General features: G+C 38.7%; 1 protein-coding gene across 4 annotated transcripts in view; it reads right to left on the minus strand.

Moving 5' to 3' along the window:
• Positions 1-25,943, minus strand: part of PCDH7 (protocadherin 7) — a 689,933-nt gene that overhangs the window by 573,159 nt on the left and 90,831 nt on the right. The window lies entirely within an intron of this gene.

Here is a 25,943-nt window from a genome sequence, read left to right on the forward strand (position 1 = left end):
CCACGTGAACCGCTCCTTGGACAAGGTGTGAGGGGAATTGTTAGAGGCCCCACCACATGGGACCTAATACAGCATCCTACCATCAATATACCCTGGTCAGGCCTGTGATCAGGAAGGTACCCACCATGCACCATCACTTCACAGGGGTAGCGTTATCTCACATTTGGGTGTGGGATTGTTCTATGGACACTGGGTGTTTAGGTGCCACGGGCACCCTAAGTACTTTGGGGGAAACACATTGGGGTGTTGGGTATTACAGCAGTGTATTATCATTCGTGTGTGTTATTGTTGCATTAACTGTGTATAGTAAAGATCAGTTATATTTACATGGTGTGGTGTTATAGTGTTATTACAAATTGTATTGTGTCCTATGAGGAACCACCCTGCCAATGCTGGGACCCCTCATGGGTGGAGGTGCTGCACAGAAAGAGAGAGCTCACCCCAGGCTCCCAGAAGCAGAGGCTTGGGCCTCCTGTGAGTGTACAGGTACTAGCAGCATGCGTAGTCACCAACAGTTTTCCGTAAGTATAGGGAAAGGGGACTACACACTATATTACTTTTTGTTTTAATCTTTTAATCCACCGATGCGTTCGGGATATAAATGTGGGGGGGGGGCGGGGGGGTGAGATTTTCTTTATAGATCTGCTGCAGATTTTTGACCTAGTTTTGCAGTAGAGGAACTTTAATTAATATGTCCCTGTATGTTCTTTCTCAAATAATTTTAGCATTTTAAATTCCCCTTAATAGCAAATTATCTGAACTCCAAAAAATCAAACTCCAATAGGACATATCTCTAATTCTCAGACCAGGCACACAAAAAAAATCACAGGAAATAAAACAAAGGGCCTCATTCAAATTTAAAACTAAAGTGAAACCAGAATAAGACCTCATTTTTAAATTAGGTTTATACAAACCTAGGCAGAACATTGGATTAATGCATCTTATATAATGAAAAACAGTCAACATTAGTTTCTTGGAAATTGTAGTTCTGGCAAATTGCATTTTCTAACTGTTCTTGATGGAGAAGTAACTTATAGCACTTGTAACACTTTCAACAGCTACTTAATTTTGTGACTATGCGTGTTATTATGAAGGATCAAAAATCAACACAGGACTCCAATAACATGGTTAACACAAGGGGGATTAGCTATGTTATGAAGGCCAATTCACTTGGTAGTTAAAGTGTAATTAGAGTGTAACCACTTGCTAAAACAGGATTAGCTGCAGCATATTGCTCTGCAATTCACTGAAGGTTTTCTGACAGTGAAAGAATTAATAAGGACACATAATGTCAAATTTAAACAGTAAAATACACAAAGGAAATAAAAATGAGTGGAATGCAGAGTTTAATGAGGCTAACAATGGAACTAGTTAATTGGATGCCCGCTATGATTAAATAAGAACAAAAGAAAAAGGGACCTTGGGCACGCCACAAAAACACTACAAAGTCCATAAATGTATCTTTCCGGCGCTCTCATTTTCGGGTGCCCACCGCGGAGGTCCAGGCAAGTACTTGCCGAAAACAAAATGAAGGATAGGCTCAACGGACTTTCTTCAGAATGATCATTTATTGTGCAACAAACTCAAGTTTCTCAAGGCAGAAAAGTAATTAAAAAATGGTTCAACGGTGTCCTCATATCCTCCTGCCCTAATCCTCCCCCACCCACCAGCGGCATCTATTAACCACCAAATATTTAATATTGGAGGAGCTCCATTTGTAATTGAAGTTCAGTTGTAATAGTTTAATTTCTGGGGCTGGGAGGGATAGATTTAGTGCCTCCGAGTTGTCATTGTTCATTTTGTAACCCGAAATTTTCTGTGTCCACATGATTTTGTCTCATCTGGTGCGGACCTGCCTGATGTTGTCTCATCTAGGGACAGTTCTAGCCATATCAACAAATGTGAGATTTACCAGCATGATGTTATCAGGGGGCGTGGTTCCCAAAGGATCTGACTGTTCCAGGCTCTGCAGAGAAGGGAATCCCCATCAAAACAAAAGTGCATCCCACACAATTAAAAAAATAGTATCAAGCCAAATATTATTACAACCGTGTAAATATAATAAAGCATATTAAGGCATTCACCAGGGATGTAAAGCCTCATACATCAAGAACAGACAATGAGTGGCTGATATTTGCCACCATATGCAAAAGCTAGTAGATTTCTTAGATCAACTGTACATCAACATTTTCACTTGTTGCCACATCATCTGACCTTTGTGAAATGGTGTACAATGCCTCCATTAATGGCCTTTAAAAGAGGCAGAAATATTCCTGATTATCTGATTAAAACAGATGACAAAAATATTATGAGATTGATCATTTCCTGAACCGAGGCAAACCAGGCTGCTATAATTGCTGCTTGCAATAGCCTAATTGTGGCAACAATTTTAATCTGGTCTGTAACTCTTACATACGCCTTTAATACTGTATATATTATCTCTAACTGTGCATGCTATCTCTTTTATATAATGTATACCCTGTTCACTTATGTAACTGTATTTGTAACCATGTATTATTTGTCTTATCTCTATGCCCAGGACATGCTTGAAAACGAGAGGTAACTCTCTATGTATTACTTCCTGTTAAAACATTTTATAAATAAATAAAATAAATCACTTCGTTATCAAATCACGTTTCACTTGTGTTTCTACAAACACAATCTATATGATCAAATGTCCCTGTGGTTTACTATTTGTGCGGAAAACTCTAAGAATGCTAAGACAGAGATTTAGAAAGCATAAGAGTGATCAGGCAAGGCACAGGAGACACAATACTGAGTAAGCACTGTATACTGCAGAACACCAACATCAACACCAAAATTTCCTCTTTAAAAGTGATGGGCATTGCACCATGGGGAGTTGAGAAAGATAGGGAACACTCAGAAGAGAGGCATTCTGCACAGTCACCCTCAACTCATTACATCCCCAAGGTTTAAATAAACAATTACAATTAGGCTATGTTTTGAACACCAGAGAAATTATTTTATTTGTCTATTTAAAAATGTTTGATTTTGATGCTTCTGCTGTTCCGCACATTATTGATCATCTATGTTATGCCCCTCTATATATTCACCTTATGTAAGTATATTCAGTTATGGGGCTTTTTTTCTGGATACCTTGGCATATCTGTACATAAAGTAAAGCACATATATCAAACTTTCTATGGTTAGTTAGAGACATACAGAATGTAGAAGGTACATATATTTTGGGTAGATATATTTTGGTTTCTTTGTGGATTTAGGGGATTTCACTCAGTGGAAACTGCACTATGTCAATATATTACAATAAATATATATTCTCTGGATTACTATACCAATTTATACAGAGTAAGATTGTTACATGGGTTACATATTCAGTCTATGATGAAGAATACTCAGCCATCTAATATATTCCAGTGACTACCCAGATAAAAGTTTCTATATACTCAGAAGTTTATTTTTTTTCACACGATTGTCATAGTTTTTCGGTATGATATTCATTTTTTATGTGTGTGGGATGCACTTTTTTCTTGGTGGGGATTCCCTTCTTTGCAGAGCCTGGACTAGATGTATTGCCTGGGAACCACGCCGCTCTGATGACATCATGATGGGAAATCTCATGTGTTGATATGGCTAGAACCGCCCCAGATGAGACAATAGTGTGCATGCCAACACCATATGATGTGGAGTCTTGAGGACGTGGAAGAGATGACCTCACCCGATGCTGACACCGAAGTCACGTGCCAAGGTAGGGGTGGGGGGACTCGGGCAGGAGGGTCTAAGATGATGCCTTGGAGCACTTTTTTATTACGCTTCTGCCTTGAGAAAGGCTGCAGTGAGCAGGTGAAATGTTGGTTTCTGGCACAATAAATCGTCATTGGGGAGGTTAAAGTCATTAACTACATTCTTTGAGTACAGAGGAACAGGTGATTAAATGTTCTTTTTGACATTATTTCAAAATCATACTTAATGAGTTTTATGTTTTCGTAACTCTGAAATATGATTAAATAGGCACTTAATGAGTTTTTCACAATGAAATATCAAGAAATTCCAAGTCAAGAAGTGCATTTAATGAGTTTTTAACAAAAATGCACTTAATGATTTTTACCTCTGCAACAACAAAATTATCATTCTGAAGATAGTCGTTGTGCTCAACCTTCTTTTAGTTTTCTATCATTAGAAAAGTAAACATACGCTACTTTGAATATGTTTAGAAAACAGTAAAAAATATCTATTTTAGATCTTGATGAATAGTATATCAAAGTGTGCATGTTATAAGATGAATATTCCACCAATATAGAGCTATAAAACCAGTCAGCATAGCAGGCTGTCTGCAGCCCGTATCTATTGGCCCATTTAAGTGGCAAGCATAGTGGAGTATAAAAGGAAGTATAAAAGGGAGTTCAAAAGGAGTAAACAAGTGGACAAAGCCTACTGGCCCTGATTCCTGCATTTGACCTACGCTGGAAAGGAGGATATCATCTATCCCAGACTGCACATCTCAACACTTAACTATTGCTGTGATGCCACCTTTACTTTTTATATTTGCTGTGACCTCACTTCTTTTCAAATTATGCACTTCCTTCCATCAGCCTCATTATGTCTCCAACTCTATTCATATATCTCCATCTCTCCTCTCTTCCCCACATCTCAGTTCACATGAACTCCTTTCTTACCTGCGCCCTCTGACACCACACAGCAATATCCCCTGCACTAAAACACACCCCTACAAATCATCCTCAAACATTCTCTTTCTATCCATGCTTCTCCTCCTTGCTTCTGGGGATATCTCTCCCAATCCTGGTCCCTGCTTTATTTCTACATGCTCTCGTCCTGCCAAATGCAACTTCTACTCCTTCTGGTGTAAACCCCTCTAACCTCATATCCATCCCCTGCCACCTGCCCTCCTCTCTACCTTTCTCCTGTGCCCTTTGGAATGCTCGCTCCCTTTACAACAAGTGCCTCTCTGTGCATGACTTCTTTCTCTCAAACCTCTGCTCCTATTTGCTATAACTGAGACCTGGCTCACTCACTCTGACTCTGCTCTAGAAGCTGCCCTCTCTTATGATGGCCTCTCTGTCCCACAGTCCATGCCCTGATGGCAGTGGTGGAGGCATGGGTCTCCTGCTCTCCTCTCTCTGCCATTACCGAACACTTCCTAATCCTCCCTCTCTTGCTTTTTCCTCCTTTGAGGCTCACTGTCCAGATCTTCTCTCCTCTCCCTGTCCATGTGGCGGTCATCTATTGCCCACCTACCTCTACTCATCCCCCTTCTGACTTTCTCTCTCACTTTGAATCCTGACTCTCTTTCTTTCTCTCCTCAGACTCCCCTGTTCTTCTCCTTGGGGATTTCAACTACCATATTGATGACCCCTGCAGCCAGCACCCACAAGGATGGCCACTACTTAGACTTGGTTTTCACTAAAACTTTTCTCTCTCTGATTTCTCCATTTCCCCCTTTTCTGTCTCTGATCATCACCTCATCTCATTTTCTCTCTCTCACTTCTCCCCCTCTCCATCTCCATCTACCCCTCGTTCTGCAGAAACCTGCACTCTATTAACCTACCAGCTTTTAATTCCACTTTACACTTCTCCTTCTCCTCTCTCAGCCCTGCTACAGACCTTGACAACCTGGTCAGGAACTACAACTCTGCCTTATCCTCCTCTCTTGATCTACATGCCCCGCTTTCTCTCTGCCATCCTCACCCTTCTAACCTCTGACCATGGCTAAATGCCCACACACGCATGCTGCATGCCTCCACTCATTCCTCTAAATGCCCCAGGAGGAAATCTTATACTCTTGCAGTCTTCCTTCACTACAAATTTATGTTGTCCTGTTTCAACTCTGCCCTCTCTCAGGCTAAACAAACCTACTTATCTTCACTAATCAACAAGCACAAGTCTAACCCACGCCGACTCTTCTCTATCTTTGAATCAATCCTCAGACCACCCTCGGCTGCCTCCTCTTCTTCCGCTATCTCAGCTCAGGACTTTGCTGACTATTTTAAGGAAAAGGTGGAATCCATACTCCAGACAATCTCCTCTGTTGCCTCCTCTCACCCAACACCGCTTCCTAACTCACCTCCTGCCGTCCTTGACTCTTTTTACGCTGTCTCAGAGGAGGATGTGTCACTGCTGATCTCCTCTTCTCCCTCTACCACCTGCCCTATTGATCCCATTCCCTCCCATCTCCTAAAACCTCTTGCTCCTTCTATAATCCCTACACTCACACAGATTTTTAACTCTTACCTTTATTCTGGTATCTTTCCCTCCTCCTTTAAACATACAACAGTTATACCATTACTCAAAAACAGCAAGCTTGACCCTTCTAACTATCGACCTGTCTCCCTCCTGCCTTTTGCCTCCAAACTCCTTGAACGTCTTGTATTCTCTCGATTGCTCCATTTTCTCAACAGCTATTCTCTCCTAGACCCTCTACAATCTGGCTTCCACACTGCTCACTCCAGTGTAATAGCCCTCACTAAAATAACTAATGACCTCCATGCTGCCAAAGACAGAGGTCATTACACTCTGCTCATATTACTTGACCTCTCTGCAGCATTTGACACCGTGGACCACCCTCTTCTCCTTCACATTCTCCATACTCTTGGTATTCATAACAAAGCTCTATCCGGGATCTCCTCCTAACTCTCCCATTGTACTTTCAGTGTCTCTTTTGCCAACACCTCCTCGTCCTCTATCAATTTCTCTGTGGGGGTACCCCAGTGCTCTGTCCTGGGACCTCTTCTCTTTTCTCTGTACACACTTTCTCTAGGTGACCTAATCACATCTCTTGGGTTTAAATATCACCTCTATGCGGACGACACACAAATTTACTTTTCAACCCCTGACCTTACACCTGCTGTACAGACCAAAGTTTCTGAATGTCTCTGGGCTATATCATCCTGGATGGCCCTCTGCCGACTTAAACTTAACATGGCAAAAACAGAGCTCCTTATACTTCCTCCCAAACCTTGCCCCACTACCTCCTTCCACATTACTGTTGGAAGTACCCAGTAGCCCAAGCACGCTGCCTAGGGGTCACACTCGACTCCTCTCTCACATTCTCCCCTTACATTCAAAAAGTATCTGAAACCTGTCGATTTTTCCTATGCAATATTACAAAGATACACCCTTTCCTCTGTTACTCGACTGCTAAAACTTTGACTCAGGCCCTCATTCTCTCCTGTCTTGATAACTATAACTTCCTGCTGTGTGCACTTCCTGACTCTCACCTGGTCTCACCTACAATCTATCCTTAATGCTGCTGCCAGAATCACTCTACTCTTTCCTAAATCTGTCTCAGCATCTCCCCTGCTAAAATCAATCTCTTGGCTTCCTATCAAATCCCGCATCTTGCACTCAATTCTCCTCCTCACTTTTAAAGCTTTACACTCTTCTGTTCCTCCTTACATCTCAGCCCTAATTTCTCACTATGCGCCATCCCGACTCTTGCGTTCTGCTCAAGGGTGTCTTCTCTCTACCCCCTTTGTATCCAAAGCCCTCTCCCGCCTTAAACCTTTCACACTGACTGTCCCACACCTATGTAATGCCTTTCCCCTCAATACTCGACTAGCACCCTCTCTATCCACCTTTAAGACCCCCCTTAAGACACACTTGCTTAAAGAAGCATATGAGTAGCACTGTGGCTAATACTCTACACCAGCGGTGCACAAACTTTTTGAGCTGCGGCCCCTTCCTGGGAGACGCAGTGTTTGCGCCCCCCTTCTCCCATGTCTCCGTGTCAAATTACGTTGCGGGCCAGTTTGCGCACCGCTGTTATACACAATACATAAAGCTTGGCTCCCTGCAGATGCACTTACCTGAATGCCCTCCTAATGTCTTTGTACGTTCTCCCCACCAATTCGATTGTAAGCTCTTCAGAGCAGGGACTCCTCTTCTACAATGTTACTTTTATGACTGAAGCACTTATTCCCATGATCTGTTATTTGTAGTTATTTGTTATTTATATGATTGTCAAGTGTATTACTACTGTGAAGCGCTCTGTACATTAATGGCGCTATATAAATAAAGACATACATACATACCAATGGTCAGGGCCATTACCTAAGCTTTGATTAACCCAAGTAACGTTTATGTTCCTGATCACTTAAACTGTTCCCATTATGTCCATAACAAGTGTGTTATTGATGCATTTCAAATTTTAAAAAATGCCTGAAACTGAAGTCAAATTGCTTAGATATTTGATTTCAAGTGCAGACAGTAATACACTGCAAAAATTAAAATTAAATGTTCAAATCATTTGTGTTCACAATTTCTGGATAAGCCAAGTCAAATCATCTTCACAACATCACATACCGTTATATGAAGATGAAAAGAGGTAAACATAAGATGGTTTGGGTATTGAACTCCATGTTATTTTGTGCTGGAGGCACTTCAGTTTCATTAAAATAAACTACAATACTTTTGATCGGTTCATATGCTTTCAATCCTTTAATGTTTCAATAGATTTTAAAACAAACCATGGTTGAGAAAAGATGAGTTCTGTTGGTTTTATGTTAACAAACAGCACTTTGTATCTTTGTAGTCTTCATTTGACCTGCTGAATATTTCTCTAGGTTAGATTTGAATGTTTACAGATTTGATCTTAACAGCAAATAAAATGTACAATGTTTTTCATGCTCAGGTTGGTGTTTCAAATAGCATCCAAACAGTGCAGCTATCTTCATATCAGGTACTATACAATATATGTCCCCTTTTTATGCTGTGGAGAACAGTTCTTAACAAGTAATTTCATGGGGACATTATAATTGAGCATCTTCCACATTCAATAGAAACCAGTTCATGGTCAGTGTTGGGTTACCTATTAGCCAGCACAAACAAAAGCAGGGCAGAATGGGGTATTTTAAGTATGTCATTATATTGTCAGTTTATGAAATATCATTGAATAATTTAATCAAATCTTTAATTCTGTATTTACCCTTTATTTAGAAAAGCTAAATTGACGACTGCAGCATCCAAACGTAAGATATGATACCTGTTTTTGCTCTTTACTGGCTTCAGTTTGTATTTGGTATGTTTTTAATGATGTTTTAGTCACCTAATAGACAAGAAAATGGTCTCATCGACATAAATATCCATTGAGGTAGTATAGGAAATGTTTATCAATCAGAAGTTCACCACACAAACTGCAGTGCATAATGCAAATTGTTACAATTATTATCTTTAATTTGTATGACATCAACATATTCTGTGGTGCAGTACAATGTGGGAGGGTGGGCAATAACAATGCATAACAAAAGTACATATATGTGAAGACAAACTGAGACAATAGGAAGGAGGTCCCTGCCCCCCAAGGAGCTTACAATGTGAAAGTAAATATATTGCTCTAAAAGATACGTTGTACAGATAACATCAATGTCTTATTAAATCATTTGAAGTCCAAAATCTATTTACAAAATCTCACATGAAGTGAAAAAATGTATCAGCTGTCGATTCTTGACAAGTCACCCACACATGGCAGACACATTCATAGTCATATAATGACATGTACAAATGCTGCATTAATACTCACAATACTTGGTCTGGGGGATTTAAACTCTGCCAAAGTATGTTAGATTTGGTTTTACATTTAGTGTTTTACACACTTACCAAAAATATACAGTGACTATTTTCAGACACCACAAAAACTGCCATTCCTGGGAGAGAAAAAAAACCCTCTATTTTTGTTCATCTCCAATTTGAGCTTGTTTATTTGAGGTTCAGCTTTTTGATGAATTTCAATATTATACACATTTACAATCTCATGCATTATGTATCTCCTTCTGTTCTAGAGTTCACGATGATTCTCCAGATTCCCATTAAGCAGCAATTTCAACACAGTCAGTTTCTGTAAATTGTCTCTAAATATCTTTTGAGTAGAACAGAAGAGGAAATAGTCATTGGAAATCTGTCTCTCTCTCTCTCTCTCTCTCTCTCTCTCTCTCTCTCTCTCTCTCTCTCTCTCTCTCTCTCTCTCTCTCTCTTCTGCCTCAAACATTTCCCTCAAAAATAATTCAGTGGCTGTTTTTTGTTTCAAAATGTAGATTTGACTTCTAACAAAACTTCCATTAGCCATTAAAGAGTCCTCTTGTTGTACCATACAATAAGCTATTCAATGAAGAGTGTTTAAAAAAAGTGTGTAGTGGAGACTTTGGAGAACATGACCTGTAAAACACTTACACAAGCACTTCACTTATTTTGTTTTGCATAATAGTGAGTGAATACAGAAAGCTATGAATGCACAATACTATGATTAATATAACATCTGCAAGTTACACAATAATACTATGTTAGTTACAAATGGTATGCATATATTAACCCCTACTAGAGGTTGGCACTTGATGATGGAAACAAAATGTATTATACATAAATCTGTCTCAGAAAAACAATGTAGCACAAAAACATAATTGTTTAAATAGTTCCAGCAATTATTTCAGTGGAAAAAGAAAATAATTTTCTTTACTTCTATATGGGTTTTATATGGTTGCAATCCCATTTTCATCTGAGATCAGATTTCATCTGAAATCTACACCTTGGCATATTAATTGCTATAGAGTTTTATAATATTGTTCTAAAAAAAAGTGTCTCAATGAATGCACAACCTCTTCAGAACCTCATTCATTTTTACAGCATTAACTAATTGCTTTACTGCTAATGGGACTTGAAAAGCATTTCAATCCAGATTATTCCTTTGAAGCCCCGCTGTTAGTAAGCGAGTTGATACAAGTTGAACCCTGACATTACAGATTTCATTCAATGTTACAATATGTTTAACTTGATATTAGATATTAGATTTATTTTAATAAATTCCAGTTGTAAATGCTGATTGGCACAGATACTTTATAAAATGTGTGTAGATGTTGATCTATCTGAATGGCAAAGGATTATTGGCACAACATTTTGAGTGAAAACCTGTATAGTAATTATAAAGTACACTTATGAGCCCATGACAAGCGGAGTCGTTATACACCCTCTCCATAACAAAACACAAAAGATGGGATAAGCATGGCCACCGCTTTATTAAAAACACATGCAGAAAATCCACCCATTCTCCCCATACAACTTTCCAAAGAGTTCATGATCCATCTTACGATGACTCACTATCTATCACATTGGCCGTCCACCAAGACAGATTTCCACCAAAACCTAGGATTGTGCATGCTCGCTGCCAGGCATGTCCTTATAATATCATACAAGACCACCCATGGTTCCCCCATGAGCCTGCTAAAATGGTGAGAATTACCCCTGGACCTCCTGACCAAACCGCTGTGATCAAAACTGCCAACACCTATCGTTATCAGGGAGAGTTGTGTGAGAATAATCCTCTTCATCCATTTTTTTGTAGGAAGGTGGTATCCACCCCCTTTAAACATCCTAATGCCTGTCCCTTTTACACCAACCCTACCCTTAACTGAGAGCTACCTCTCCCACTCTGGAAATGTGCCCTCCACCCTGAATGAGGGACCTTATTTCAGGTCTCAGATAGCATTACATACAGATGCACTTTACAGTTATGGCAGATCCTCTGTTCGGCTCCCGTGCAGGAAACCCCCAGCGCTGCGCTTCCTCCATGCGCACGCTCGATTCACCCGGATTTTTCAAGCATCGCTGGTGAAACTGGCATTGGGTGACACAAAATGACCCATGGTCAGCCGGCAAAGACGCTCACGGAGCGTCCCTGGAGCACGTGCCAAACCGGAGACTGCATCGGTAGTAGTAAATTTATTTGATATTACAGTACATAGTAAATAAAAAAAATTAAATACATATTTCCATTTGATTCAACCAATGTTACATCTTGTTGACTGAGATACCATCTTATATTAGTATTTATATTGATATTGATCCAGAGGAAGGCAAACAAAAACAAATCAGTGGAACATAACCAATTATGCCTCAAAGGGAAAAAAAATATTTAATTTCTCCCTGGATCAACATCCTTCTTATGTTTAACTTACTTGGTCTATCCCTGTATACCATTCCTTTCTAAAACGGTGTAACCTTTTCTTAAAAATATATATTAAAACAAATGCCATGGGAGAGGGGGGAATGATACAATTGTCTTTGGGATGAAAGCTCACTTGGATGTTACTTGTATGAACCTTAAATATATTGTGTTAATAGTCATTATATCCCCTCTAAGATGGATATTTTCTAATGTAAACAAAGCTAATTTGGATAGCCTTTTGCCATAAGTCCCGCATAAATCCATCCCGTATATTACTTTGGTGGCTCTTCTTAGCACTTTTACCAGTTCCATTTTGCCTTTTTTTACGGAGCTGTGACCAAAATTGGAATCCATATTGAAGGATTTATACAGTAGGCAAACTAAGAAAGAAAAATGACCAAGAGATCAGCACTCTATCACCCAACTGGTTGATTTCTGATAATATTAAAAATTAGCTTTATTGAACCAATGGATAAAATAATGGGCATTAAAAACAGATTAAATAATGCATAATATCAAATAGGAGAATTGAGACCCCGGATAATGGACAATGGAGAATGCCGAATAAATAATAATAGCATGTTCTTCTATAGCGCTGCTAGTTTTTTACGTAGCGCTTTACAGAGACATTTTGTAGGCACAGTCCCTGCCCTGTAGAGTTTACAATCTATGTTTTTGGTGCCTGAGGAACAGGGAGATAAAGTGATTTGCCCAAGGTCACAAGGAGCTGACACCAGGAATTGAACCAGGTTCCCTGGTTCAAACTCGGTGCCAGTCAGTCTTAATTAGAGACCTTTTGTAAAAGTATATCATCTCAATGGTAGCGGGGTGAGAACAGTATAATAACGTACCGTAAGTAGAGTGGCAATAACGTACCTAGGTAGCATACTCAGTTATAATTAGCCTTTAGGCACTCTACTTATGGTACTTATTATATTGTTCTAACCCCCCTACCATTGATATTATATCCTTTTGCAAGAGATCTCTGACTAGGATAATTTGCATATCTTATATGCTTTATCCGGCATTGTCCATTATCCGGAGTGTCAATTCTTCTATTGGATATTATGAGTTGTTTAATCTGTTTTTAATGCCCATTATTTTATCCATTGGTTCAATAAAGCTACAGTTTTAATCCACCACCAGTTGGGTGATAGAGTGCTGATCACTGGGTCCTTTTTCTTTCTTTGTTTGCCTACCTTGACCTACCCAGTTAGCACTAACACCAGCAATTCTAACAGCTGATGAGATGGGTTCCTATCTAGTTTGACAGGATGTATACATTGGCAGAATTGTGCTGTATTCCTTTCCATCCCTACTTGCTTTCTATGTGATAATATTTATTTAGCTTTTGTAACTGCTGTATGCTTGATGAAGAACTATTGCTAAGCTTATTGTAATTTTAAAGCGGCAATCGAAGCATGTGATTTTTTTAGGCAATTTGTTATTATTTTTAAAATAGGATTGAAGCAGGGGGTCTCCACAGCTGAACCCCATTCATTTCAGCTCTGGGAAACCCCTGCTCCCTGTGCTACAGACATCCATAGGGGAGCCTGTAGCCGCTCTACTCAGGTAGCAGGGATCACATTCTGGCAGAGCCAGATAGGAAGCCGTCATCAGCTTCCTATTGACCCATGTGATTTGGGACATTAAAACTTTGCAGAAATACTGGCACACCCTTTGAAGGTCTGTATCAGGAAGCAGGCGGTCCCCAGAGCTAAGATTAACGGGGTTCAGCTCGGGAAACCCATTGCTTCAAACATATGTTAAAATATAATAAATAAAAGGACATGAATTGCTTCTTTAAATACTTTTCTGTCAAGGATTGACTTAATTTTGGCCCATTTTGTTTGTATGTAGCATGATTATGCTCTCTTCTCAAATGCATAACCTTACATTTATCTATATTAAAACTAAGCTAACATTTACCTGCACAAACTTCCAGTCTTACCAAGACCTCCAGTACTTCCTGGCCCTATAATTACACAGTATACAGGGCTTACACTGCAACAAGGGACTCAAGCACTTATAATACATCACGTTTAAATTCGTATCCACTTTAACATGGATCACTTTAAGCTTAAACCTGTTGTTTCACACAGCTGTTCGAGCAAAGCCTGGGTTAAGGAAAATCATGGCCCGCAAAGCTACTCCCAGACAGCTGTTTTTACATTTGGGTCTCCTCAGTATTAGGGTGGTTTCTAGCCTTGATTTTAGAAGCTGTCCGTGGTTACATACAAGCTACATAAAGAAGTTATCATGAGTACAAACTCTCTGTCATATGGGCTATGCAAGACCAGAAACTGCCATCACGCTGATTAAAACCAAAGATTGTATAGCTGTCTCTGGGCGGGTTTGCTGGCCATGCTCTTGTTTGACCCAGGTTTTGCTTTCAAAGCTGTGTGAAACAATACGCTTACAGTGATCCATGAACAAGTGGATAAGAAGCAAAAGTTGATGCACTATGAATGCTCATTTTTAGGCGAGCCCTCCTTCCTGTGCACTATAGCATGTCATAGTCCAATTGTCCTCTATAGCATATCAGGATGCCCCTTTACCTGGTCAATAGTACATCAAGGCCCCTGCTCGGCATCACATCAGCACATTGCCTTCTCCTCCCTCTGCTCGACATCCCAGGACCCAGGTCATGAATTGTCCAGAGTTAGGGCCCCCGGGAAAGCTGTTATTGGGTCTGGGTACACTACATCATTCTGGGTCCTGTAAGTACCTCCATTCAGCACAAACAGAGGAACGACAGTGGTACCTATTTTCTTCTGAAAAATGCTGGTGGGTCAGTTGTATTTACTAGGTACAGTATATTACATACATGACCTGATAAATAATTATGCAGGTCAATATAAGCTATTTGTTTATATTGTATCACAAGCTCTTATCTCATTTCCTCATTAACTTTATGGTACATTTATATCTTATTATAACTCATTATCTTATCTCATGTCTCATATTCTCCTGTCACGGTGTGTCCCATGCAATGCTTTCACACAGTAGTCACGTTTTTGTCATTCTATATGCGAACCTCAAGTTTTCTCCATTATTGTTGTTAGTTCCTCATTATCTAATACGGGGTGGCCACCTCCAGTCCTCAAGGGTCACCAACAGGTCAGGTTTTAAGGATATCCTGCTTCAGCACAGGTGGCTAAATCAGTTGCTCAGTTGTTGACTGAACCACTGATTGAGCCACCTGTGCTGAAGCAGGGATATCCTGAAAACCTGACCTATTGGTGGCCCTTGAGGACTGGAGTTGGTCACCCCTGACTTAATACATTAATTCACAAAAAAGTATGTAATTATAAAATAATTACCACAAAATATTTGGTATATTAATCTTTAAATCTCCTTTTCCAGAATGTTTTTTTTTGGATATACCTGTTCACAACTTCTGAAATGATTAGGAACATATGCTGAAATATGATTTCTCTTTACAATTACAAAGCAGAAAGGAAGAGGTACTTGTAGTACAAGATACTTTTCATGGAAATACTTGCCCTCAAGCTGAGCATAATTTGTGATCAACCACAAAATTAGGGGCCATATTTACTTGCCTGTGCTATGCCATAAGGTACAGTACCTTACAGCTGTTAAACATTTTGGCAAACGGTGTACTGTTAGAATATATTTTGAAGTAAAAAGATACGTAGGCACATACTTACCATGTAATCCTTACTTATTTTATACTGCTGTAAGTTTTCATGTGTGTATGTCGTCTGCATTTTGGAGATTTATGTTTAAATTATGGAAATCAACAGAAAAGAATAGAATTATTTTATTTCAAAACTTTTTGGAAGAAAACATTGTTACTACATTTTACTTGTTTTTGTATATATTAGAATCAAATCTGCCTTTCAAGTGACCTAAGTGCATAGGTATCATTAATAATAATAGTTTGTTCTTGTATAGCGCTGCTAGTTTTACGTAGCACTTTACAGAGACATTTTACAAGCACAGGTCCCTGCCCCGTGGAGTTTACAATCTATGTTTTTGGTGCCTGAGGAACAGGGAGATAAGGTGACTTGCCCAAGGTCACAAGGAGCCAACACCGGGAATTTAACCAGGTTCCCCTGCTTTAAACTCTCAGTGCCAGTCAGTGTCTTTACTCACTGAGCCACTCCCTCTCATTTATTGGAATTACAGCTTAGTTGTCGCACTTCTATTCACTGTCTCCGTAACATTTTTGGGGGCTGTGTTATCCTTCTAAAACTCTAATCAAGTGTGATGCTTGGGATACAAAAAGATGTTCATTAAGTTGCAGTAGAATAACACCCTTGCTTCAAGGCCTCTCAATATATGAGGTCATACTGTGATAGGTTAATTTTGCTGCCCTACAATAATATTCCTCCCCCAACTGCTGCCCTTAAGCAACCTAGGTGCATCAGTTAGATTGTAAGAATTCAAGATAGGTGTCAGTCTGGTTTCATAATCACCTATGTAGAAGTAATTTCAGCTAATTTAAAGAAATGTTGAGAATGAATTAAAATATTCAACTGCCCTGTTGATTTCAAAGCTTTGAAACATATTGACCACCTATTATTCAATTACTAACACTTGTAATACAATTGCAAAATACTTTCCACAAATGTGTTGCTTTTTTAACTGAACCCAAAAGTTTGCTTTGCATAAACTGAGATCGGGCTTTCTGAGCACCATTAAAGTATCTAATGATTTCCACTGTCAACAACAGTCAACAATGTCTCAGATTTAGCATAGTCATGTTTACAATAAAGAAGATGGCATAAAACATTCATTACATTTTCGGTTTAGATACTGTAGGTCTACTTAGTACTCTTAAATCAACAACCTGAAATGCTAAAAAGAAGCAAAAACATAAACGCTTAATGAAACAGCAATGTTAATGACCAGTGTTCGACAAACCTATACATTTGCTCGCCCCGGGCGAGTGGATTTAACCCCCGGACGAGTAAATATTGGCCCAAGCAGCACACGTTTGGTACTAGGTGGCGAGTAGATTTTTTTGTGTGGCGAGTAGATTTTTTGGTGATTTGTCAACCACTGTTAATGACCTTAGTGAATTCAACCATCTTGGCTAGTCAATTGTTTATAATGGGTCAATATCATACTCATAGGAGAAAGGGCACAAGTGTTTCTACAATAAGTTGATAAAGAAGTCCTATATTTAAAAAAATAAAATAATAATAATTATATATATATATATATAATTATTATTATTTTATTTTTTTAAATATAGGACTTCTTTATCAACTTATTGTAGAAACACTTGTGCCCTTTCTCCTATGAGTATGATATTGACCCATTATAAACAATTGACTAGCCAAGATGGTATATATATATACTACCATATATTACTATGGTATATATATTACCCACCATAACCTTAATAGTCGTGGTGATTACCTACTCTTATCTCATTTGAGCAAATGTCAGTAAGCCAACCTCACACTGATGAGACCCATCAAGGTTGAAACATGTCTGTGAGTGGGTTAACTGACTTTGCATCTCCCAAGTCCTTGCTTAAAAGCTGTGTTTAAAGCAGCATGCATTGACTAAGGGTTGCTCATGTAATGTGAGCATGAGATAAAAAGTGGCACTGTGTGCTCATTTGCATGTCATTTCCCAGAATCCCTTGCTGCAGTGGAAGTGCTGTTTGCTGGGTGATAATGGTGAAAGACAGGGTTGCAGACCTGTCTAAGACATGCAAATGAATATACAGGAATATTTACAGTTGCTATATATATATATATATATATGTATATATGTAAATATAACTGTATGCTCATCTGCATGTCTAAGGCAGGTCTGCAACCCCGCCCTTCACCATTATCACCCAGCACACAGCACTTCCACTGCAGCAAGGGATTCTGGGAAATGACATGCAAATGAGCACGCATATATATATATATATATATATATATATATATATATATATATATATGTATATATATACACACACATGTACCGTTTTCCACTCTGATTGTGAGTGCAAGTCCTGGTGACTTTCTCCTTTTAAAGTTATTAAATCTTTGTTACTGTGTTACACTATGGAGCTTTCATTCTCTTTTTCTATTCTTTTTAGGTATTCCTTTGTGTTTGGCAAAAAAAGAAACACTGCAGAAGCAGCAATTGGCTCCATACAGATCATATTCCTGTTCTGGACTTTTTTCCATCACTTCACTTTCACCCAAAGAACTGGTTTGAACTTTTGATTGTTTTATATTTTATGTTTCAGTGGTTATAAACACATTCTGTTATTTATTTTAATATCACTTTCTACACCCTACATTGAATTCACACTAGAACATAAGTTATAGGTAGCACTTGCAAATTAGTTCACTGTATTTCCACACTAGCACACTTGTTTAGCGCTGCTGTTTTTCTCTCTTTATCTTGACATATATATATATATTTTTTTTTAAATATATATATATATATATATAAATATTAAAATAATCATACAGGGGATGCACACATTTAATGATGATACTAGAGGTGGAAAATAATATCAATGTTTTAAGCATGAATAAATTGCTGTTTCTCACTTCCAGTATGCATTTATCTTTTAAACGTGGGTTGTGTAATTTTATTATTTATAGTTTCCTTTTATTTTTATTTATTTTTTAATGATATTTCAAAGCTATATTATTTTATGAAGATATATGTGTTTGATGATAACCATAAGACTATTAGATAGTGTACATTGGTATTTGTGCTTACTACTCAAAGCAAAAGTAGAGCAGTGGGAATATTCTGGCTTCAAATGTAATATCAATTCCTCTCTTAATTGAACTGTCTCCAGGAAAAATAAAATTCTGTAAGAAATCCATTATCATATTGTGTGGTTCCTAAATAAAATGAATAACCTTTATTTCTCATTAACCTCGCTTGTGCTAGAAGTTGAATGAGTTGTATTATAGACATGATTACTGGATTGATCAAGTCAACAGATGGCCTCAGACAAGGTGCATCTAAACTGATATTAATCTTGGATGAAGACAATCTGTGATTAAGGATATAACTAAATCACAGGTATATATTTGGTCAGGGCCCAGACATAATTCAAGTTTGATCTTCCAGGTTACCATATGGAGCACATCTCTTTCTCTTATTAAGAGTAGATTACTGCAAGGACTAAAGCTACTTATGATATTACAGGCTCAGCCCTTACTAATTTGAATAAGATCATAGTGCAGAGAAAGCAGACTGGCAAAATGCCTAGATATACAGTATGTACCCATTCTAATAGAATATGAATGAATTATTCAAACGACATTGCTGCTCAATAATTGTTCGGAATGAATGTGGAATCTAACTTCTTAACCAATTGAAAATGTGTATATTCTTATATGCAGCATTATCATGACATGGCAGAAGCAATGCATGACAAAATTCTGCAGGCCCTTAGATTAGAAAGTATAAGCAGGGCCATTAATTATAACTACACATGAGGCGGTTTGTCTTCCATTTTACTAAGCATACAAATGAGGAGATTTGTTCTGCAATTGTCTAGGTTTGTTCGGGGTGGTAAGTAGACTGGCTTCAAATCTTATATGAAAATGACCTCATTAACAATGGATTGAAATTCAAGGCAGAGTCACTAAATGCCAATGAACAAACCATCTTAAATCTTATCCTTCCCTTAAGCTGTTTAAGTTTCTAGCCACATTTCATGGTTACATTCAAAGGGAAATCACAATGAAACAGTAAATATTGTGTCACTGTAGCCATCCAGTGTTTTAACAAAAAAGGATTTATTTATGTTACGTAACAGCTGATGGCACTGGGCATGTGACCATCTTGGTCCTTGGAAAGATTGCAGTATATTTAATATTTTGGCACACGTTAACAACACATTCGGATGGGGTGCTTTGTCAGTATTAGGTGTTAGGTATTTATTAAAAATAATAAGTTTGTCAGTATTAGGTGCTACTTTTTTTATTTGGACTAACAATTGATATTATTAGACAGCGGTGCGCAAACTGGGAGGGTTGGGGGGGCGCGAGCGGTTGCAGAGGTTCCGCGCTCTTCCCCAAGGCATATAAATGAAATGCCGGGGGACAGCGCGAGGCCTCTACTTACTGAGGTTCAACCGGCTTTAGGACACGTGACCATGGCAGCACGGCGTCAAATGATGCCACTATGTCAAGTGATGTCATGGTTACCACGGTAACATGACATCAAATGATGCCACGGGTCACGTGACGTCACACGACACCGCGGGGTAAGAAGGGAGGCACACTGACAGAGGAGAGCAGGCAGGAGGGGTGTAGCAAAGACACGCTTTCGAGAGTTCTCTTCTCTTTTTCAGGTCGAAGAAGTTTGTCTTATAATATCGATTGTTAGTCCAAATAAAAAAGTAGCACCTAATACTGAAAAACTCATTTACTCTTCACTTTTGCAATTAAACTAACATGCCTATTTCTATTTGATTAAAAATAATATATATAACCCATTACAGGATGCAGAATAGCCATGCTAATGACTTTAAGAAAGACAGGGTTTGTTTACAAGAATTGTTATTAATAAATCTGAGGCTTTTACATGAAAGAAAGTGTTCATCTTTAGATAGTCATACAGTGTCATTATACATGGATTGTATTGTAATTTAGTAACTCTGTCTTTAAAGCAGCAAAAAGTGAAAAATCCTATGGCCCTTACTCTGAAAGGTGCGATAAGTGCAGGAAAAGCCCCACTAAAGTCAATGGGGCTTTCAGGGGATAGCACATCACCTGCTCTTATCACGCCTTACAGAATAAGGTCATATATGGTTTTTTTTTTTTTTTTTTTTTTAATAAATCTGTGCTGTAGTATTAGATAATACTGTCTGCATTTTTTTAAAACTCCTAATGTCATTTAAAAAAAAAAATCTTGTACTGAGCATCCTTGGTTGCAACAGAAACCGTTTAGAAAGTCATATCCACTTCCTCTTTTGAAATGGGCTCTGACACACACCTTTTTGAGCTTGGCACTTTGGCAACAAAGTATCACAAACAGATCTGTTGCTGTGTTCCAAACAGCAAACTGTCTATTACTCTGGAAGCTGTAACAATAATGTGTTACACATAGTAATATAAAAAACACATAAAAAAGATACCGCGATCTACTCCGCTGATAATAAATGATTCCTAAACCAGACTACCTCTACAAAGTAACTACAGAGCTGGCGGTGCTATGGGGAATGGGAAATATAGAAACACAAGACACAAAAGAAACCCCTAACAAGCACTCAGATATATCAATTAAATATACAACAACAGATGTGTCAAAAATACAAAATAAGTTTTATTCAAATCAATAACACATCTAACATAAAAACTAAAATAACCCACACATGGAACCAGAAAGAAAGAACCCCCTAAAAATAATGTAAATACACGGACAGAAACCTAATGGATAATACAAAAAACTACTAACTAAATAAGATTCCTGACTTCAAAAGGACTGCATTGGGAACAAAAAGTGCCCAATAAAGTCACGACCGGCCAGCCATAAATACCAATAGTATAAACAACAGGTATACTCTTAAAAAGTAGTGATACTGCTAGCTGACCACATATGTAAAAGCAAATAGTCCCTACCTAGTACTGCTGCATTAAATATACATTTGCACAAATTAACAAGAACATGAATGCAGAAAAGACTAAACAGTCTAAATTGAAATATGTCCCACAGGTCTATTGGTAGCAAACATGTCAGTGCAGAAATGCATATTGGTGAGGGTACTGTGGGAGATTTAAATGGCAAATTACTTGATATAGAACCCACAGGGCATGGAATTAAAGGATAAAATGTCCTGTATGTACAGTCCCAGATGAGATCAAGTGAAAGTAGAGGATTAGAATAATACTCATCCACAAGAGCATAGGGTGCCCCTTGGAACTGATGTAGTCCCTTCCTTGGTAGGTAGAAATTGCTGGTAAAGCACAGAATTGAGTCCTTAGGTATTACGAATGCCTATATTAAAGCAGGGAAGTCTCTGTCTGACCCACTTGACGCGTTTTGTCCTTCAGGACTTCTTCCTGGAGTGTTAATTAAAGTTGTGAACAGATGAGATTTTTATACAAAATGTCAATCATGACTGCAATTCGCGCAAAAAAAGATTCCAGCCAATAGACAAATTTGCTGCTAACACATGGTGGCATTAGTATGCAGCTGAGGCACAGCTGATAAATGTTAAATTGGTTGATAACAGAATCAGACTGCTGGTTACTCCCCAGCGTCTCTGTTTCATAGAGATAAAGTGCGCATGCGTAAATAATACAAAATTCACATGCTGCCCCATCAGGATAGTAACGTCAGCCTGCTCACTACTCCTGGTGGCCGATCTGCAGTCAAAACACAGCTGATACATACTAAATAGTTTAGACACGGACAGAAGCACTGATAACTTCCTAGCGTCTCGGTTGTCATAGAGACAATTGCGCATGCGTAGAGTAGATGTAGATCTTGCAGCGCTGTTCCAAAATTGAGAATACATTGTAGCAAACATAAGTCGTGTAAATTGCTACAGCCAGTAGAGGATCTCTCAGTTCTTGCCTCACGATGTGTAGAAACAGCCATGTTAGATGCAACACTGATGTAACATTGTGTCGGTCCTGCGTCGTCTCATCAGGATTTCCTCCAAACGACTTAATCATAGCAAATTCATGCTGGGTAGATTAAGCATAAACAGAAGCTCTGTTTATTTGCTGATGTCTCCAGTATTGTAGAGTTAATTTGTGCACACTAGTTACATGTAGCTCTTGCAGCACTCCTTCATAGTGGAGATACATTGTAGCAAACGTCAGGTATATAATAAAGGATAGCTAAAGCCAGTAGAAGATCTGACTGATCTTGCATTACGATGTACACAATTAACCATATTAGGCACATCATTGGTGTGGCACTGTGTAGGTTCTTCATCTATGATTAGTAATATAATATCACATCTCAGCTGCAGCATTTCACAGATTGCTGCAGGAAGTAGGAAGGCGGCCGCATTCTACCTAGATTTCTATATGTTTTTTAAACCCTCCCAGTCAAAATCTGCTAGAAAGACTTAGACCAGGGGAGCGCAAACTTTTTTTGCTGTGCCCCCTCTGCCTCTGCTGGTCTGGCGGTGCTCCCCCCCACCCCTCCCATTTACCTCGTGCGACGTCAAATGAAACCGCAGGGTAGTGTGACATCACGAGACCCGTGGAGTCATTTGACGTCATGTTACCGTGGCAACCGTGATGTCACATGACCCCGCGGCGTTGCCATGGTCACACGTCCTGAGGCCGGCTGAACCTCAGTAAGTAGAGGTTGCAAAGGCCTCGCACGGTCCCCCGGCATTTAATTTAAATGCCTTGGGGAAAAGCGCGTGACCTCTGCAACCGCCCGCGCTCTCCCAGAAACATCTCCCTCCCCCTTGGGTGTTGTTATCTGTAACATTTCTACTCAGATTTTTTTACTTTTTCCCACAGGGTGCTGAATCTGGGGCATGACCGGCAAATGTGGAGAAAAGTGCATGTACCTCTGCGGTCTCCACAGCAATCTGGAGAGTGGTCCTGGGAAATTGCGTTCAATCTAAGTGGGGTATAGTGCTATCTGTGCAGGACTTTGATATTAATCTCTTTGATTGCAGAGCATATGGAGGATATAGAAGTATTCTCAAAGACACCCCCCCCCAATCATCCCAGTTAAACACCAATCCCAGTTCTTTCTCCCATTGTAACGGATTAACGCAACAAAACATGAAATCTTATATGTTTTTTCTTTAAATAAAATCAGTTCTGTAGTATTAGATAATAGTTATTGCATTATTATTATTATTATTATTATTATTATTATTATTATTATTATCATCCAACTGTTAATGTCATTTTTAATGAGGTTTAAAGCATCCTTTGATTTCTATAGCAGGTTTTAGGCTGCCTTACAGTGCCGGCGACGCGATGTTGTGGCAAAACAAACATATTGCCATTGCATGCTCTTATAATAGAAGCAACGCGACGGCGCAACGGCTTGGTTGCGATCGCTGTAAGCTAAGTCAATTCCACCACGTCGCTGGAGATGGCGCTATAAGCGCAGCATTAGTCAACCTCGCCAGCAGTGCAAGATATTTGCAATACTTTCCTTTGTGATAATTTGTTGCAATATTCCCAGGAGTTTGAGCTGTAAACTGCAAAAATAGATCATGTTACCTTCGTAATATAAGGATACATTGTAGCTGCTGAGTTACACTGACTGAAGCAGACATTATGTTAGTAACACTATAAGGATTGTTTCAGATTTATAACAGGAGCACCGAACGATTGCCAGCTTAGGTAAGTATGTAGAATGATACATTGCCACATCCTTTACATATAGTATTAATAATACAAAAAATAAAGTGGGGGGGGGGGGGGGTGAGGGGAATGCAGTATTGCTGCTTTAAATTAGTTTTCTCTACTGCATTTTCTATTGAGAGTAAGCTGTAAAATAAAGAAACTGTTGCTTTGTGGTTTTCAGAATTAGAATAAAGTGTTTCAAATGTAGTAATATAATATGTAATATTATGCTCATGTTGTGAATGTTCAGTTAAAACCCTTTAATACTCACATGGTGTTTAAATTGCTCCTATTGAAATTCTGCCCTTATAATTGGCAAGTTATAAGAGGCAGATTCATGATGTGCCGGTACTGGTGAGCACACCTGATTCAGCGTTAAATCTCATTGATTTGAATGAGAGCTAACAATGGATCATATGCGCTAACCTGTACCAGCGCTTGATTAATCTGCCCCTAAGTGATTTAAGGTAACTGATCTCATATATTAACCTCCACCTAAATAAACCCCATTGTCAAGAAAGTTCCCACTGTTTGTAGCATCAAGCATTCACATTTCTAATTTTATATATATATATATATATATATATATATATATATATATATATATATATATATATAACATTTTCACAATGTTTGAAAGCCATTCAAATATTATTCTACCACGTTTTCATCCCAAATTGTAAAAATCCCCTCTGAAGTGTATTTCTTTTTTTTAATATTGGAAACAAGGATTCAGTATATGAAACATGCCAACTACTGGTTTCCGGATATATTAGACAATAAAATTGAGACGTTTAATAAAAAACGCATGTAAGTATTTAGAAAGTTCCATTGGTTGTATTCCAATAATATCATTATTACTGATTGAGTGATAAGACCATTTCTTCCAAACCAGGTTGAGGGAATAATATTGGTGTGTCTCTAGATATGTGAGAATAGGTGTGCTTTAATAGATGGGACCTGCTTCCAAGCTAGTGTTTTTAAAAATATTTTCAGTAAAGATAGTTTCTTTCTTTGTTGAACCAGTGTTGTGGCCATTCACCCTTGTACAAAACAACATGAGTGACAATGAAAATTAAACAAAATATGTGATATAATTTTGTCTGAAAGCTTTCGGGTTAGATAAGTTTATTATTTTTATATTCTCACATTTTAATTTTTTTTTCCATGTATACCATAAACATTGTATTACTGACACAAAATAATTCTTAGAAAATCCTTTATTCTCTTGCAACATAGTGTATGTGCATTATTATTATCACCTACGAATCTGAAGAGCTGCATGAGATATTGTAATATGATAATAAGAGTGTGCTCTCTAGAGTGTCATAACAAAATGTTCTATAGTACTTTGTGTGACGGGCAAGCGTAACTTGGCTATATAAAGGTTAAGCCCTCTGGTTACCCTTGGGCCCTGTGGGTCCCTGGCAGCTACCTAGCACAATAAGCCAGTGGCCAGGTATCATTACATGAAACGTTAAAGTGACCCCTGCTTTTCCACTTTCCATGTTCCCTTTGCCCCAGGCTCATGAAACTTTCTCAGTGTAAGTTTTAGGTGGGATATTTGAGTAAGAATACAATTATTGTGTTTGCAGGAGCCTGGGGGCCGGAGCTACCAGTAGTACCTTAATTCTACCCGGCGAGCAAGCATGATTTGCCAGTACGCAGGTAGAATTACACCGGGCTACCCAGTGTCCCCCACACTCCTGGTTTTCGAGCCCAGATATCTCAGT

The sequence above is a fragment of the Ascaphus truei genome, chromosome 1 (genome assembly GCF_040206685.1).
Source record: "Ascaphus truei isolate aAscTru1 chromosome 1, aAscTru1.hap1, whole genome shotgun sequence".
Taxonomy (NCBI): Eukaryota; Metazoa; Chordata; class Amphibia; order Anura; family Ascaphidae; genus Ascaphus; species Ascaphus truei.